Source organism: Ochotona princeps, chromosome 27 (assembly GCF_030435755.1).
Source record: "Ochotona princeps isolate mOchPri1 chromosome 27, mOchPri1.hap1, whole genome shotgun sequence".
NCBI classification, from domain to species: domain Eukaryota; kingdom Metazoa; phylum Chordata; class Mammalia; order Lagomorpha; family Ochotonidae; genus Ochotona; species Ochotona princeps.
In genome coordinates this window covers 17574357-17587573 of record NC_080858.1, presented here as the reverse complement: position 1 = coordinate 17587573, position 13217 = coordinate 17574357, and the positions used below count along the sequence as shown (strand labels likewise).

Sequence of the window (13217 nt, the reverse complement as noted above, 5' to 3'; positions counted from 1 at the left end):
TGGGCAGCCATGACTTGCCGTTTGTTGAAAAACGATACTCTAATATCTTTAATAACTGTTTCATTACAAACCAAGGCAGGGTGACGGTCGGACCTAGAGAGGTGTAGGGGCCACTTGGGGTACCCACATCCTGTACTGGAGTGCCTATCAGCTGTGCTAATGCACAGTGGGGAGGGGCTGGACAAGTACTGCGGAACTGGGTCCCTGTCGTGTGTCTGGGAAATCCTGTTTGAGTTTTGCAAGCCTAGCTTTGGCCTCGCCCAGTTCTGGCTGTTGGGAGCATTTGGAGCAGGACCAGCAGATGGGAGATCTCTGTCTTTCAGGTAAACAAAAGTTAAAAAAGAATTAAAAGCCACAACAATATAGGGCTGTTACTCAGTTTGGAATAATCCTAGAAATATCTGTTTTGTGCTCTCGATCTCTCCCGAGACAAAATGGACGTTATGCACTTGTTTTGGGCAGAAGGGACACCCTGGGTGCTGCTTTACAGTTAAGACTACAATGACCGTCAGGCATTCTGAGGCCGGGAATTCTTTTTTTCTTTTTCTTTTAGGATTTATTTATTTTTACTCAATATTTTGGGCCGTCCTCGACCGCTTTCCATTGCCACAATCAGGGAGTTGGAAGCAGCAAAGGAACCAGCGCCCATATGGGATCCCGGCACATACATGGCGAGAACTTAAGCCACTAGTCTACTGTGCCCGACCCTATTTATTTCACTTTTAAGTCAGAGTTACAGAGAAACGGGGAGGAGGGAGCGACACAGATTTTTCCATCTGCTTCCGGTTCACATCTCAAATGGCCACAACCACTTGGCAAAGCTGAGCCAATCAGAAGCCAGAAGCCAGGAACTTCTTCCGGGTCTCCTACGTAACTACAGGGTCCCAAGGCTTTGGACTATTCTTCGCTGCTTTCCCACACCACAGGTAGGGAGCTGGCTGGGACACAACTGGTACCGCTATGGGATGTTTTTGCTGAAACGAAAACTATGCCAATGGCGCCTACCCCCCAAGAATGCCATCTTTCTGGTGAGAGAAGCTCAGAGGCTTCAGTTTCCACATAGGCTTGTCTCTAAAGCTCGGTTCGAGTTTTAGCTCCATATGGATCTGGTGCTCTCAAACTCCACCTGCTTCCATGGAAGGTGAGAAGGTCACCCCGCTCCCCTCACCCACCTCTTGAAAGCTTGGTATTTGATTCGCTTGGGTGTTAACTGGTTTCCTACTCCGAGATCATTAGCCTGGGGGCGGGGGGGGGGGGACTTGGCTCGCTTTGCTGGTAGGTGCAAAAACAGGAGTCAAGTGTTGTTTGCCAGTTTGTTTAGTTAGTAAGGAGTTTCATTGTGAAAATCAGTTCCTTTGTGCTGTTGAAGGTTGCTGAGGGAAGTTTTCCCTTGAAGCCCTGGGTCTCTTTTCAGCAGGCACTTAGGGCTCAGGGTGTAGGGGGATCTGACTGGTTGAAAGCCAAGGCCATTTGCCTTTCGGGGACTTCTGCAGTTCCATTTGGGTTGATTTTGGTGCCTTGGCGCTCCAAGCTTGTAAATGAAAACTAATGATTGGCTTACCGTGTTGTTGTTATGACCAACTGAAAGGGAAGTGCAGTTACAAATTTTGCGGGTCATGATGTGCAAATGCCATCATGGAAATCCTGCAAAATGTTAACTGTTATTGATAGGAGTACAAACTAGCGTTACACTTCATCGGAGGAAATTGACGTGCACATGTGACCACTTTTCAAAACAGCCTTTCCCATCCCTCCTTGTTCCCTCCCTCAATTTGCATCTTTGTAAAAGCACACTTTCCCGATCAGCTTTAGTAGCTACAATACTGTTTGTTTTCCTTGATTGTCTTGCCCTGAGTGAAGTGAGCATCGACTTCACAGTACTCTTTACTTGGGAACACTGACAATAATAGAAAGCCAAGGGTGTGTTGTAACACTGCTTCCTAAGCTGGTGTCCCATAGCCCGGGCCTTGAGTAGCAGGTGTGTTTTCTTCAAGGATGATGTGTTAGGCCTGCCTTCTAAGGCCAAATGCTTCCTGCCTAAGTGCAAACATGTTTTAATAAATCAAATTAGAATCAAGTCCTGGGCCCAGCACAATAGTCGCGGCTAAGTCCTTGCCTTGCATGCACTGACATCCCATATGGATGCCAGTTTGTGTCCCAGCTGCTCCACTTCCCTTCAGCTCCCTGCTTGTGGCCTGGGAAAGCAGTCGAAACCTTGGGACGCTGCACCCACATGGAAGACCTGGAAGAAGGTCCTGGCTCCTGGCTTCAGATTGGCTCAGCTCTGGCCATTGGGGGATTCACTTGGGGAGTGAATCAGGGGTTGGAAGATCTGTCCCTGCTTCTCTCCGTAAGTCTGACTTTTTAATAAAAAATAAATAACTCTTTTTTTTTTTTTAAAAGATTTATTCATTTTTTATTACAGCCAGATATACACAGAGGAGGAGAGACAGAGAGGAGGATCGTCCGTCTGATGATTCACTCCCCAAGCGAGCCGCAACGGGCTGGTGCGAGCTGATCTGAAGCCGGGAGCCAGAAACCTTCCCTGGGTTTCCCACGCGGGTGCAGTGTCCCAATGCATCGGGCCGTCGTCAACTGCCTTCCCAGGCCACAAGCAGGGAGCTGGATGGGAAGTGGAGCTGCCCGGACTAGAACCGGCGCCCATATGGGATCCCGGGGCTTTCAAGGCGAGGACCTTAGCCGCTAGGCCACGCCACCGGGCCCAAATAAATAAATCTTAATTGTGGGCCTGGCATGGTGACCTAGCAGCTAAAGTCCTCGCCTTGAACGCGCTGGCATCCCATATGGTCACTGGTTCTAATCCCGGCAGCCTCGCTTCCCATCCAGCTTCCTGTCAGTGGCCTGGGAAAGCAGTCGAGGATGGCCCAAAGCCTTGGGACCCTGCACCTGTGTGGGAGATCCGGAAGAGCTCCTGGCTCCTAGCTTCGGATCGGTGCAGCTCTAGCCATTGTGGTCAGTTGAGGAGTGAATCATTGGACGGAAGATCTCCTCTGTCTCTCCTCCTCTCTGTATATCTGACTTAGCAATAAAAATAAATAAATCTTAAAAAAAAAAAATCTTAATTGTTGTGCAAAGGAAAAAAAAAGAGTGAAGTCCTGATTTAACTCCACTCACTGTAGTTTTTCCCGTTGTCATCTGGGGACATCATTAAGGCTGGTGAAACAGCTGTGTGAACTATGACTCTCACAGCGGCGTGTAATTTTGTGAATAAACATTTGCACAACATTCAGGCAAATATGTATCTTGAAAGGAGTTTCATCTCAGTTTTTTCCTTCCCTTCCTCCTCTTGGTAAATATTGGGCATCTACTGTTTCTATTAGGCTTTAGATACAGAAAACATCACCCTGATCTCCCGTCCCCAAGGAACTCAGAAGTATTTGTGTGAAATCACAAGACGGCGTTTTGCACAGGGAAATAGGCTTGGGTAACTTCTGGAGAAGCACTGCTCAGAAGGTGTGATGGCCCACACATGCGCTGCCAGAATTCGGAAGCCACTTGTAGCCATTTGGAGGAATGAACCAGTGCAAGGAAGATCTCTCTGTCTCGCTCTCTCTCTCTCCTCTCTCTAGCTTTGTGACTCTGCCTTTCAAACATTAAATTTTTAAAAAGTGAGCAAAAGAGTTGGAACAAAATGATGGGTGGCAAAACACACATTGGTAAATATGCACATTGTCATTGGTAATTAGCAAATTACGCACTAATGCTGCGGTGAGATAATGTCATGCATTTATTCAAATGACTAAAACCTCAAACCAATCCAAGTTGAAACAAGACAAGATTGAATGCTGGCAAGGATGGGGACCAACTGGGACTGTTGCTCCTGTCTGGCAGGAATGCCAGATGGGAGAGCAAATTTGGAAAACAGTTTGTATCTTATGGTAAACATGTGTTTCCATATGGTCCAATAATCCTAGGTATTTCCCCGAGAGAACTGAAAAACCTGTATTTGCACTCTGCGGATTGATGCTTATGGCAGCTGTATTCCTAATTGCCCAAAACTCAAACCCCAATTGTCTTTTTTCAATTGAATGAATAAATGAACCATGATACATTTATACAGTGGAATACTACTCAGCAATAGAAAGGGGAGAAGTATTATTTTTTTAAATAATTGAGTCATTTCTCTTTAAAATTTTCTCCTATGTGCTTGATGCGGTAGCCTAGCAGCTAAAGTCCTTGCCTTGCATGCACCAGGATCCCATATGGGCGCCAGTTCTAATCCCGGCAGCCCCACTTCCCTTCCAGCTCCCTGCTTGTGGCCTGGGAAAGCAGTTGAGGACAGCCCAAAGCCTTGGGACCCTGCACCCGTGTGGGAGACCCAGAAGAGCTCCTGGCTCCTGACTGGATCAGTGCAGCTCCAGCCATTGCAGCCACTTGGGGAGTGAGTCATTGGATGGAAGATCGTCCTCTCTGTCTCTCCTCCTGTCTGTATATCTCTGTATATCTGGCTTTAAAAAAAAAAGATTTATTTATTTTTATTGCTAAGTCAGATATACAGAGAGGAGGAGAGACAGAGAGGAAGATCTTCCGTCCGATGATTCACCCCCCAAGTGAGTGCGACGACCGATGCTGCGCCAATTCGAAGCCAGGAGCCAGAAACCTCTTCCAGGTCTCCCACGCGGGTGCAGGGTCCCAATGCATTGGGCCGTCCTCAACTGCTTTCCCAGGCCACAAGCAGGGAGCTGGATGGGAAGTGGAGCTGCCGGGATTAGAACCGGCGCCCATATGGGATGCCAGCATGTTCAGGGCAAGGACTTTAGCCACTAGGCCACGCTGCCGGGCCCCAAAATAGATAAATCTTTAAAAAAAGATTCTCCTGTGTATGTTTTCACTAATTTGAAAGGCAGAAAGAGAAAAAGAGATTTAGGAAGAAACTGAGAGAGGGAAATCACAAAAGAGTCAGAAAGAGGGAGAGAGAGATCTTCTGTCCACTGCTTCACTCCCCTGGCGACGTAGCAGTGAGCTAGGCTGAAGCTGGGAAGCCAGGCAGCTGCCTGAAGTGGGTGGCCAGGACACAAGCACGTGCGCCATCACCTGCTGCCTTAGTAGGAAGCTGGAATCAGAAGCAGAGCTGGGACTTGAAGTCAGGGACTTTCTATGGGATCCCAACCAGTACCTTAATCGCTGTGCCGAACTCCTGGCCCAGGAACGTAACGAGGACAAACCACAAAGGTACTACATGATTCCATTAACCTCTACGTGGCATTCTTTTTTTCCCGCTCAGATTTATTTATTTGTTTTAAAGATTTATTTATTTTTTATTGGAAAGTCAGATATACAGAGAGGAGGAGAGACACAGAGAAAGGTCTTCTGTTCGATGGCTCACTCCCCAACCGGCCGCAACAACTGGAGCTGAGCCAATCCGAAGCCAGGAGCCAGGAGTTCTTCCAGGTCTCCCACACGGGTACAGGGTCCCAAGGCTTTGGGTTGTCCTCGACTGCTTTCCCAGGCCACAAGCAGGGAGCTGGGTGGGACATGGGGCTGCCAGGATTAGAACCCATATGGGATCCTGGCACATTGAAGGTTAGGACTTTAACCACTACGTTATCGCACTGGGCCCCCTCAGATTTATTTCTGTTAAGAGGGTGGGGACTCTAAGGTGGACTATGTCAATCAGTGGGTTCTGCAGTGACTTCCTCGTGCTTGGAATGGCAAGATTGGCAGCAATTCAGAACTGTTGAACTATCAAAACCACTTGAGCAAGACCCTCAGAGCATGCCCCACATCGGGGACCTGGGATGGGTGGGAGGCTGGATGGGGCTTCTCCCTTTATCTCTCCATTTACCTCAGATACAAAACAAGAAGGAAAAAATAGTCTTACCTGCTTTCCTGTAGCCCTTGAACCTTTGTGCCCTAATTAACCATGTAAAGATTGTTTAAAAAAAAAAAAAGCAGGGTGGAGAGAGAGAGAAGTCTTCCATGCATTGGTTTACTCCCCAAATGGCTGCAACTGCCAAAGCCGACCAGGCTGTAGCCAGGAGCCTAGAACCCCATCTGAGTCTCCTGAGTAGGTGGCATGCACCCAGTTCGGACCACCCTCTGCTGCCTTCCCATGCCCATTAGCAGAGCACCTGGAACTTGAACCAGTGATCCAATACAGACTGCCAGTGTTGCAGGTGACAGTGTTACTTGCTGTACCTCAGCACTGACCCCACCACATGGCATTCTCAGAAAGGCAAAAGCAAAGGACTGGAAACAGCTTGAGCAGTTGCCAGGGGCCTTGGGTGAGGGGAGGTGTTGATTACGAAGAGGCGGTCCCTGGGGAGTGAGCTGGACCGACATTGAACCCTTCCATATCTTAGAGGCGGTGACAGGGTCACAGTGCTGCTTCACTGGCAAGAGGAAAGATGCACACATTTTTCCTGTTTGGGGAGCTAATAGTGAGAAGGCTTGACTTCTGCTTTCTGATTAAATTGAATTCATTCTATCCAACAACATGGCCAAGCCTTATAGCAGAGCACCAGTTAGAAATTACATATTCAATGACCAGCCTAGAGGCCAGAGAATTCCAGCGTGGTTCCAATGGTGCAGGCAGGATAACAGCCCCCAAATGTCTGTGCACTCATCTCCAGAACCTGCCAACTCTCCCTCAGATGGCGAACGGGTCTTTGTAGTTGTGACTAATGTTGAGAACCTTGAGACAGGAGAGGGGTGAACTCAGATTATTAGGTGGGCCTAGTGTAGTGAAACAGCCCCTTGACAGCAAAAATGGGACACTTTTTTGAACAGCTGTGACCAAGTGAGCCGCCAGGGAAGAATGGCCACTGGATAGTGTAGGATCATCATGTGACAGGTAGACACGACTTCAAAGAGGTGCACCTCCTAAGCCTCAGAATTTCTGAATAGCCTGTTAGGTGGAAAAGGGGGAATGACTGTTGCAAATAGAATTAAGTTTGCTGATTTGCTGGCCTTCCGGTACGGAGGGTAGCTTGACTTACCCAAGTGGACTAGGTTTAATCACCCAGTCTTGAGACGGGGAGGAGGGAGGAAGAAGAGGAGGCTGGAGAGGAGTGATGGGGTGTGATATGAAGATTGAACCTAGCTGCTGCTTTTGGGGACGGAGAAAGGAACCAGGGTGGTCTCTACAAGTTGGAAAAGGCAAGGAATAGATTCTCCTCCAGAGCCTCCGGGAAGGACACCTTGATTTTAGCCCATCTGAACTCTGGCTGGACTTCTAGCCCAAAGTACTACAAGACAGTAAATGTGTGTTGTTTCAAGCCACTCAGCTGGTGCAACTTGATGAGCTCCAGCGGGAGACTAAGACACAAGGAGAACGCATTGTTCTTCAACGTGAGGGGAGAATATGAAGAGGAGGGAACTGCTGGCTTGGCTTCCTGCCTCCTGTGGGTGATCTGTTACCCACTTTCAGAATCGTTCTCTGAAGTGGCTTGGATGTGGCTTGTTTCTCCTGGGTCCTTCTGCTGGAGACATGGTGGTGCTTAGAGGTGCTTAGGCCTTGCTGGGGGCACTGCTCTGAGAAGTAGCCCTTGTAGGTGTTTGAGCTCACAGCTGGACATTCTATCTACTCCATGAGACACGTTGAGATGCCCTCACCTCCCGCTTGAGCGCCTCGTTTGGGTTCTGATTCTGTCCCTTACTCTGGGTAATGCAGGCCCTGAGAAGGCGGTGGTGATGGTTCAAGTAGTTGGAATTCTGCTACTTGACTGAATTGCCAGCTGAGTCCTGGTCATTTTATGCATTTGGAGACAGAACCAGAGGAGTTCCAGTGGAGACCAACCTCTCTCTGTGTGTCTCTCAAATAATAAATAAATATTTGTGGCAACCCACTTGGTGAGTTACCGTTGGAACTGAGATTTCTTCTTATGTGTGCTCTGCCAGCTGCCACCTGCCATGAACCTACGTGATGCTATTGAGACTTCCGGCCTGTAACATTTGTGAGCTCAGTAAACATCTCTTTCTTCACAAGTAGCTTGACTCTGCTAACTTCATTATGATTCTGATAAGCTGACAGTCTCATTCCCACTGTACATTTATGACATTACCACTGGGTTTATTGCCTGTTAAACTGCACTCCTGCTGCCAGGGCCCAGTGTTACTGAAAATGTTTTTGCAATGCCTGATCTCCTCTTGCCCAGGTGACTAGGTCTCATTTCGAGCCTTGTTTTATGCCATCTGCTGCTGCCTCAAAATTGCTGTTTCCCAGCCTTCCCTCCAACAAATATTGCAGGAAACATGTGCCTCTCCAGGCCCTACCCTGCCAGAACTCTTCCCTTTGCATTTCTTGCTTGCTTGCTTGTTCGGGATTGTGTTTTACGCCCGTGTGACAGGTATTAAAATGATGTGTGGCCAAAACCCTTCTTCTTGTGTTTAAGTAAGAATAAATGTGTTAGGTATCCAACTCACTAGAGGGTGTTTTGGGGGCAAAGCAGGATGATTTGAGGTAAAGAGAATTAAAATGCTCAAGGGGGGAGGAACCGAAACAAAGGAGATAGACACTTTGAAGATTTTATAAAAAGATTGAAGGGAAAAAGGAAGAAGAAGGACTAGAGAAGAGGAAGATGAGATGGATGAGCTGGGCAAATTTTAAAGAAAGAAAAATTCAAATAATATTTTTAAAGGAGGTTCGCTAGATAGCTTGTAATGTCACATTCTCTTTGCCTCCCTAGGACACACTCAGAAAGTGTTGTGTTTGTGTGAGATGAGTGTGTATTACCTGCTGGAGTTGGCCTTACAGCAAGGGCAGGTTGAGCTAACACAGCCCCCCAAGGCTGCAGGTGGTAGGGGGAGGAACTGGGGAAGCAAGGCAAGAAAGATGCCCAAGTGATCTTTGCCACAGTGAGTCTCAGCAGGCGTTCTGGCTAGCAAGTCAGGAATTCTCCAGAATGGTTCCAGAATTCTCCAGAATGGTTCCAGGCACAAACTGCACCCTGGGGAAGCCTGAGGAAGGCAGCAGGAGCAGGCACTGAACTGTCACCTCCTGTCTGTGTCCGTTTGTCTGGGCCAAGCTGCACACTGGATGGCACAAAAAAGCCCAGGGCTTCCAAGTAGTGTTATTGGCTCCATGGCCACTCTAGAAATTCACTTGCGCTGGGGCCAGTCCATGTGAATCCAGAAGTGGGGAGTAACCAAAACAACAAAAGGGACACTGGAGGGAATCTGAGAAAACTTCACTAAGAAAAAGTTTTACTTTAGTGGGCTTGAAATGATGCATCATCTGCCTGGCTGATAAATACATGAACTTGAGTGTCTTCCTAAAGGCAGGAAAAATTGAGGACACAGGAAAACATTCTGTAATGTTCAGAGAGATAAGCTTATCTTGAGACTGCCAGATTATAACCAGGGCACCACAGATTATAACCATGGCACCAGGGAACAGCTTTTACCATCTTGGCTGAAAAGAAACAATCAAGGGATTGAATCACCTACGCAATACAAACATCTCTCCTACTAGACAAAAACAAACAAACAGCATTGAAATAAAAACTGTCTTTCTAGAAGAGGGTCGCATTTATCTATCAGCCTTTCTCTACTTTTTCTCTTACCTCTCTGGGCTGGTGATTTCATTGGCATATCATTGGCAAATCATGGGGAGAATGAAGTGGGCACATTCAGCTTTTGTGCCGGTCCTACCAGCATGAAGTCTGCTCTGGGGCCAGGCCAGGCTGACCTTGCGCCCCAGTGGGCAAGTCCACTTGGGACCAAAACTTCTAGATCCTGTGCTTCCAGCAGAACATAGGGAAGCTCTTGGGACTTTTATTTGAAACGGCTTCTGCAACTCTATCAGGCATCCAGCCAACCTGTGGCCTTCCTCTCTCGTTCTTTTAGTTTCTTTCTGGGTTGGTTTTGAGCTCTGAAAAGCAGCAGGAGGGTTATTTATTGGGTACTGTTTTTGAGCTCCAGTGGCGGGTGCATTGGCCAGAAAGTTGGAATGAAAGAAGGAAGGAGCCCAGTGAGGGAGAGCAAGTGGGTGGATGCACCTGGAGCAATTGAGGCTTCTATGGGATGAGGGATTGGCCTTGGGACCTTGCGCTTTTGTCAGAGGTAATGGGGGAGGTGGTGTGCTCCAGCTGCTCTTGACCTTGGCAGCTTGCAAAGGTTTACAGGGAGCTAGGTAGGAGCTGAGAGTGGTGCAGTTGGCTCTGAACAGCTGTGCTTGTGTTAGAGAAGCCACTCAGAAGCGTGAAGAGGGCCTTGGCATGGGCACAAGGACTGTGAGGGCCTTAACGGGGACCAGCCGGCTGCCCAGGGCTTAGTCAGCAGGCGCGGCTGAGGTAAGGATTCAATTATAAAGGGGGTGGGGTACCCGGTCTTTTCATATACTCCCCTTATCGAAATGAAAGGAGAGAAAAAATATTTTTTTGTTTTGTTTTGAAAACTGCGCAACAGCTGGGTTCTCTACGGACCAGAGAGCATTAGAGAGAGATTAGCTTGCCATGTGTTAGGGCTCGGTGGGTAATGTAAACAAACAGTCCTCCTTTTAATTCCTGTTTGATGTTGTTTTGAACCATGCTCAAGGGCAAAAGAGGGTGCATTGGGGAGGTTTGGGGGAGGGCTGTACTTGTGGGGGAAGGATGGCCCAAGTTTGAACCCAGGTGGCTCAAGAATCGCCCCCTCTGCTTGTGCTCAAGGTTGCAGCCAACTGGGAGACCCTGGGGGAGTGGGGGAGCATGATTTTTAGGCCCGAGGACACCCATAGAAAGAGACAGTGGAGAAAGCACTGAGACAGAAGCATTGGGTGGGTTGTGTGGGGGCTGCTGCTCCATGGAACTTGCCTTCTTGGCAGCTGCAGCGCACACACCTGCAGTTCCCAGGGTCCTGCAAAGAACATGGGTGGGAAAGAGTGCTTCCCCACAGAGGCTGGGAGGGTGGAGGGTGTGGCCATTGGCTGTGTCTCAACTTTGTGAGAGGCAGAGTCCTTCCCAATGCTGTGTTTGTGTCTGCTCCCCAGAGTGCAACTTCTTAGGTATGGGAAGACCAGGTGCCACAGTGCCAAAGCTAACACCTGGGTAGGAAATCGCCACTGACCGAGTTTGTTTACTTATTTATTTGAGAGAAACTGAGAGACAGGGGACAGATTTCCTGTCCCCTGGTTTGCTCTCAGTGGCCACAGCCAGGCTGAGCAGAAACTGGGAGCCAGGAACTCAATCCAGGTCTCTTTTGGGGGGTGGCAGGAACCCATTACCACTGCCTCCTAGGGTATACATTGGTAAAAGCCAGTTTTAGGAGCCCAATTTAGGTAATGGAGTCAGGTGTGTGATACAAACATTTTTTTTCAAGATTTATTTATTTTATTACAAAGTCAGATATACAGAGAGGAGGAGAGACAGAGAGGAAGATCTTCCATCCGATGTTCCCCAAGTGAGCCGCAACGGGCCGGTGCTGCGCCGATCCGATGCCGGGAACCTGGAACCTCTTCCGGGTCTCCCACGCGGGTGCAGTGTCCCAAAGCTTTGGGCCGTCCTCGACTGCTTTCCCAGGCCACAAGCAGGGAGCTGGATGGGAAGTGGAGCTGCCGGGATTAGAACCGGCGTTCATATGGGATCCCGGGGCTTTTAAGGCGAGGACTTTAGCCGCTAGGCCACGCCGCCGGGCCCCCTATGTGTTTTTTTAAAGAAGATTTTTAAATTTATTTGAAAGGCAGAATTTTATTTCTATATATAATTTATTATATATGTAATTTATATTATATATTTATATAAATATATTAAAGGTATGTATATAATTATATATATGCCTATTTAGAGAGCGAGAGAGGAGAAGCAGAGGGAGCTAGATCTTCCATCTGCTGACTCACTCCCCAAATCATTGCAAAAGCCGGGGCTCTGCCAGGTTGAAGTCAGGAGACTGGAGCTTCTTCTGGGTCTCCTACATGGCTGCAGGGGCCCAAGCACCCAGGCTACCCTCTGCTGCTTTCCTAAGGCCACCAACAGGGAAGTGGATCGGAAGTGGAATAGCTGGGACTTGAACCAGCATCCATAAGGAATGCCAGCACCAAAGGCGGCAGTTTAACTGGCTGTGTCACGGCATCAGCCTTCCCCCCCCCTTGAGATTTATGCTTCATGCATTGAAATATATACAATATACAATTTATAATTATATGTCTTCAAAATTGCTTTTTGTCATAGGAAAATCTGAGCCGGAGATCTGTTCAGTTTGTTCTCTTCTGAAATGCCTGCGATGACAAGGGCCGGAGCACTTCATCCGTATCTCCCTGAGAAGTGCCAGGGACCCAAGCCCCTGGGCTGTCTCTTGGCGCCTCACAAGGCGCACATTCAGCAGGAAGCCAGAACCAGAAACAGCTGGGATTTGAACCCACACACTCCAGTGTGGCTTGCTAATCCTCCAACTCCAAGTACGGCATTCCGTATGGGTGTTGGTCTGTGTCCTGGCTGCTTAACTGCCAAGCCTGATAATGCACCTTGGAAAGCAGCACAGGATGGCCCTGATACACATGTGGTAGACCGGGATGGCATTCCTGGCTCTTGGGTTCAGCCCAGGCCTACACCTGGTTGTTGCAACCATTTGGGGAGTAAGCAGCACATGGAAAATCTCTACTGCTTTACTTTTCAAATCAAGTCAATCAATGATTCTTTAAAAATCATGTTGTGGAGCTATATGAGGGTATTTTAAAAACTTCATGAAAAACGAATTAAAAGATAAATTTAGTGTGAGCTTTTGCTCAATCCATGCATATGGTGTTTTCAAAAAGTTCATGGAAATTGTGTGTTATGGCAAAACTATGCCTGGATTTCAAAATGTCTTTTAAAGCAAAATAAACATACCATTTAACTCAATTTTCCATGAGCTTTTTTACTTAAAAACAATTTTTTTTTTATTTGAAAGGCAGATTTACAGAGAGGAGAGACAGAGGTTAGTGAATTCTTCATTGATGGAAACTTAGGAGATTTAAAACTTACTCATCTTTGTAATGCCCAGTGAACATCTCTGTCTGTTTCTTTGGAGCCTATTTATTTGAAATATTAAAACTTGTGAACCTAAATTTGCAATCCAATAGAAAATATCTTGCTTTCCGTGCCTCAAATAGAAGTTTTGTGTTTTGTGGCTAACACAAAACCTTCCCATCAGAATGTTCTTTGAATTTTATTTTTCATCATGTGCTTAATTTAATACACTTAAAGGCTACTGAAACTTTCTGGTCAGATTAGTTCAAACAGTCAGAAATTGTTCTCTTCCCCCGAAATAAAGCTGATTGAAGGATTACGTTGTCTGAATAG

General features: G+C 47.5%; 1 long non-coding RNA gene across 2 annotated transcripts in view; it reads left to right on the top strand.

The window, feature by feature from the left end:
- Positions 1 to 13217, top strand: part of LOC131478109 (uncharacterized) — a 45429-nt gene that overhangs the window by 18355 nt on the left and 13857 nt on the right. Inside the window, exon 3 of one of the 2 annotated variants that reach the window (XR_009244300.1) lies at positions 927 to 1141. The exons of the other annotated variant lie outside the window; for it this stretch is intronic. This is a non-coding gene — a long non-coding RNA (uncharacterized LOC131478109). The remainder of the gene's footprint in view (positions 1 to 926; positions 1142 to 13217) is intronic. 2 annotated transcript variants of the gene reach the window in all.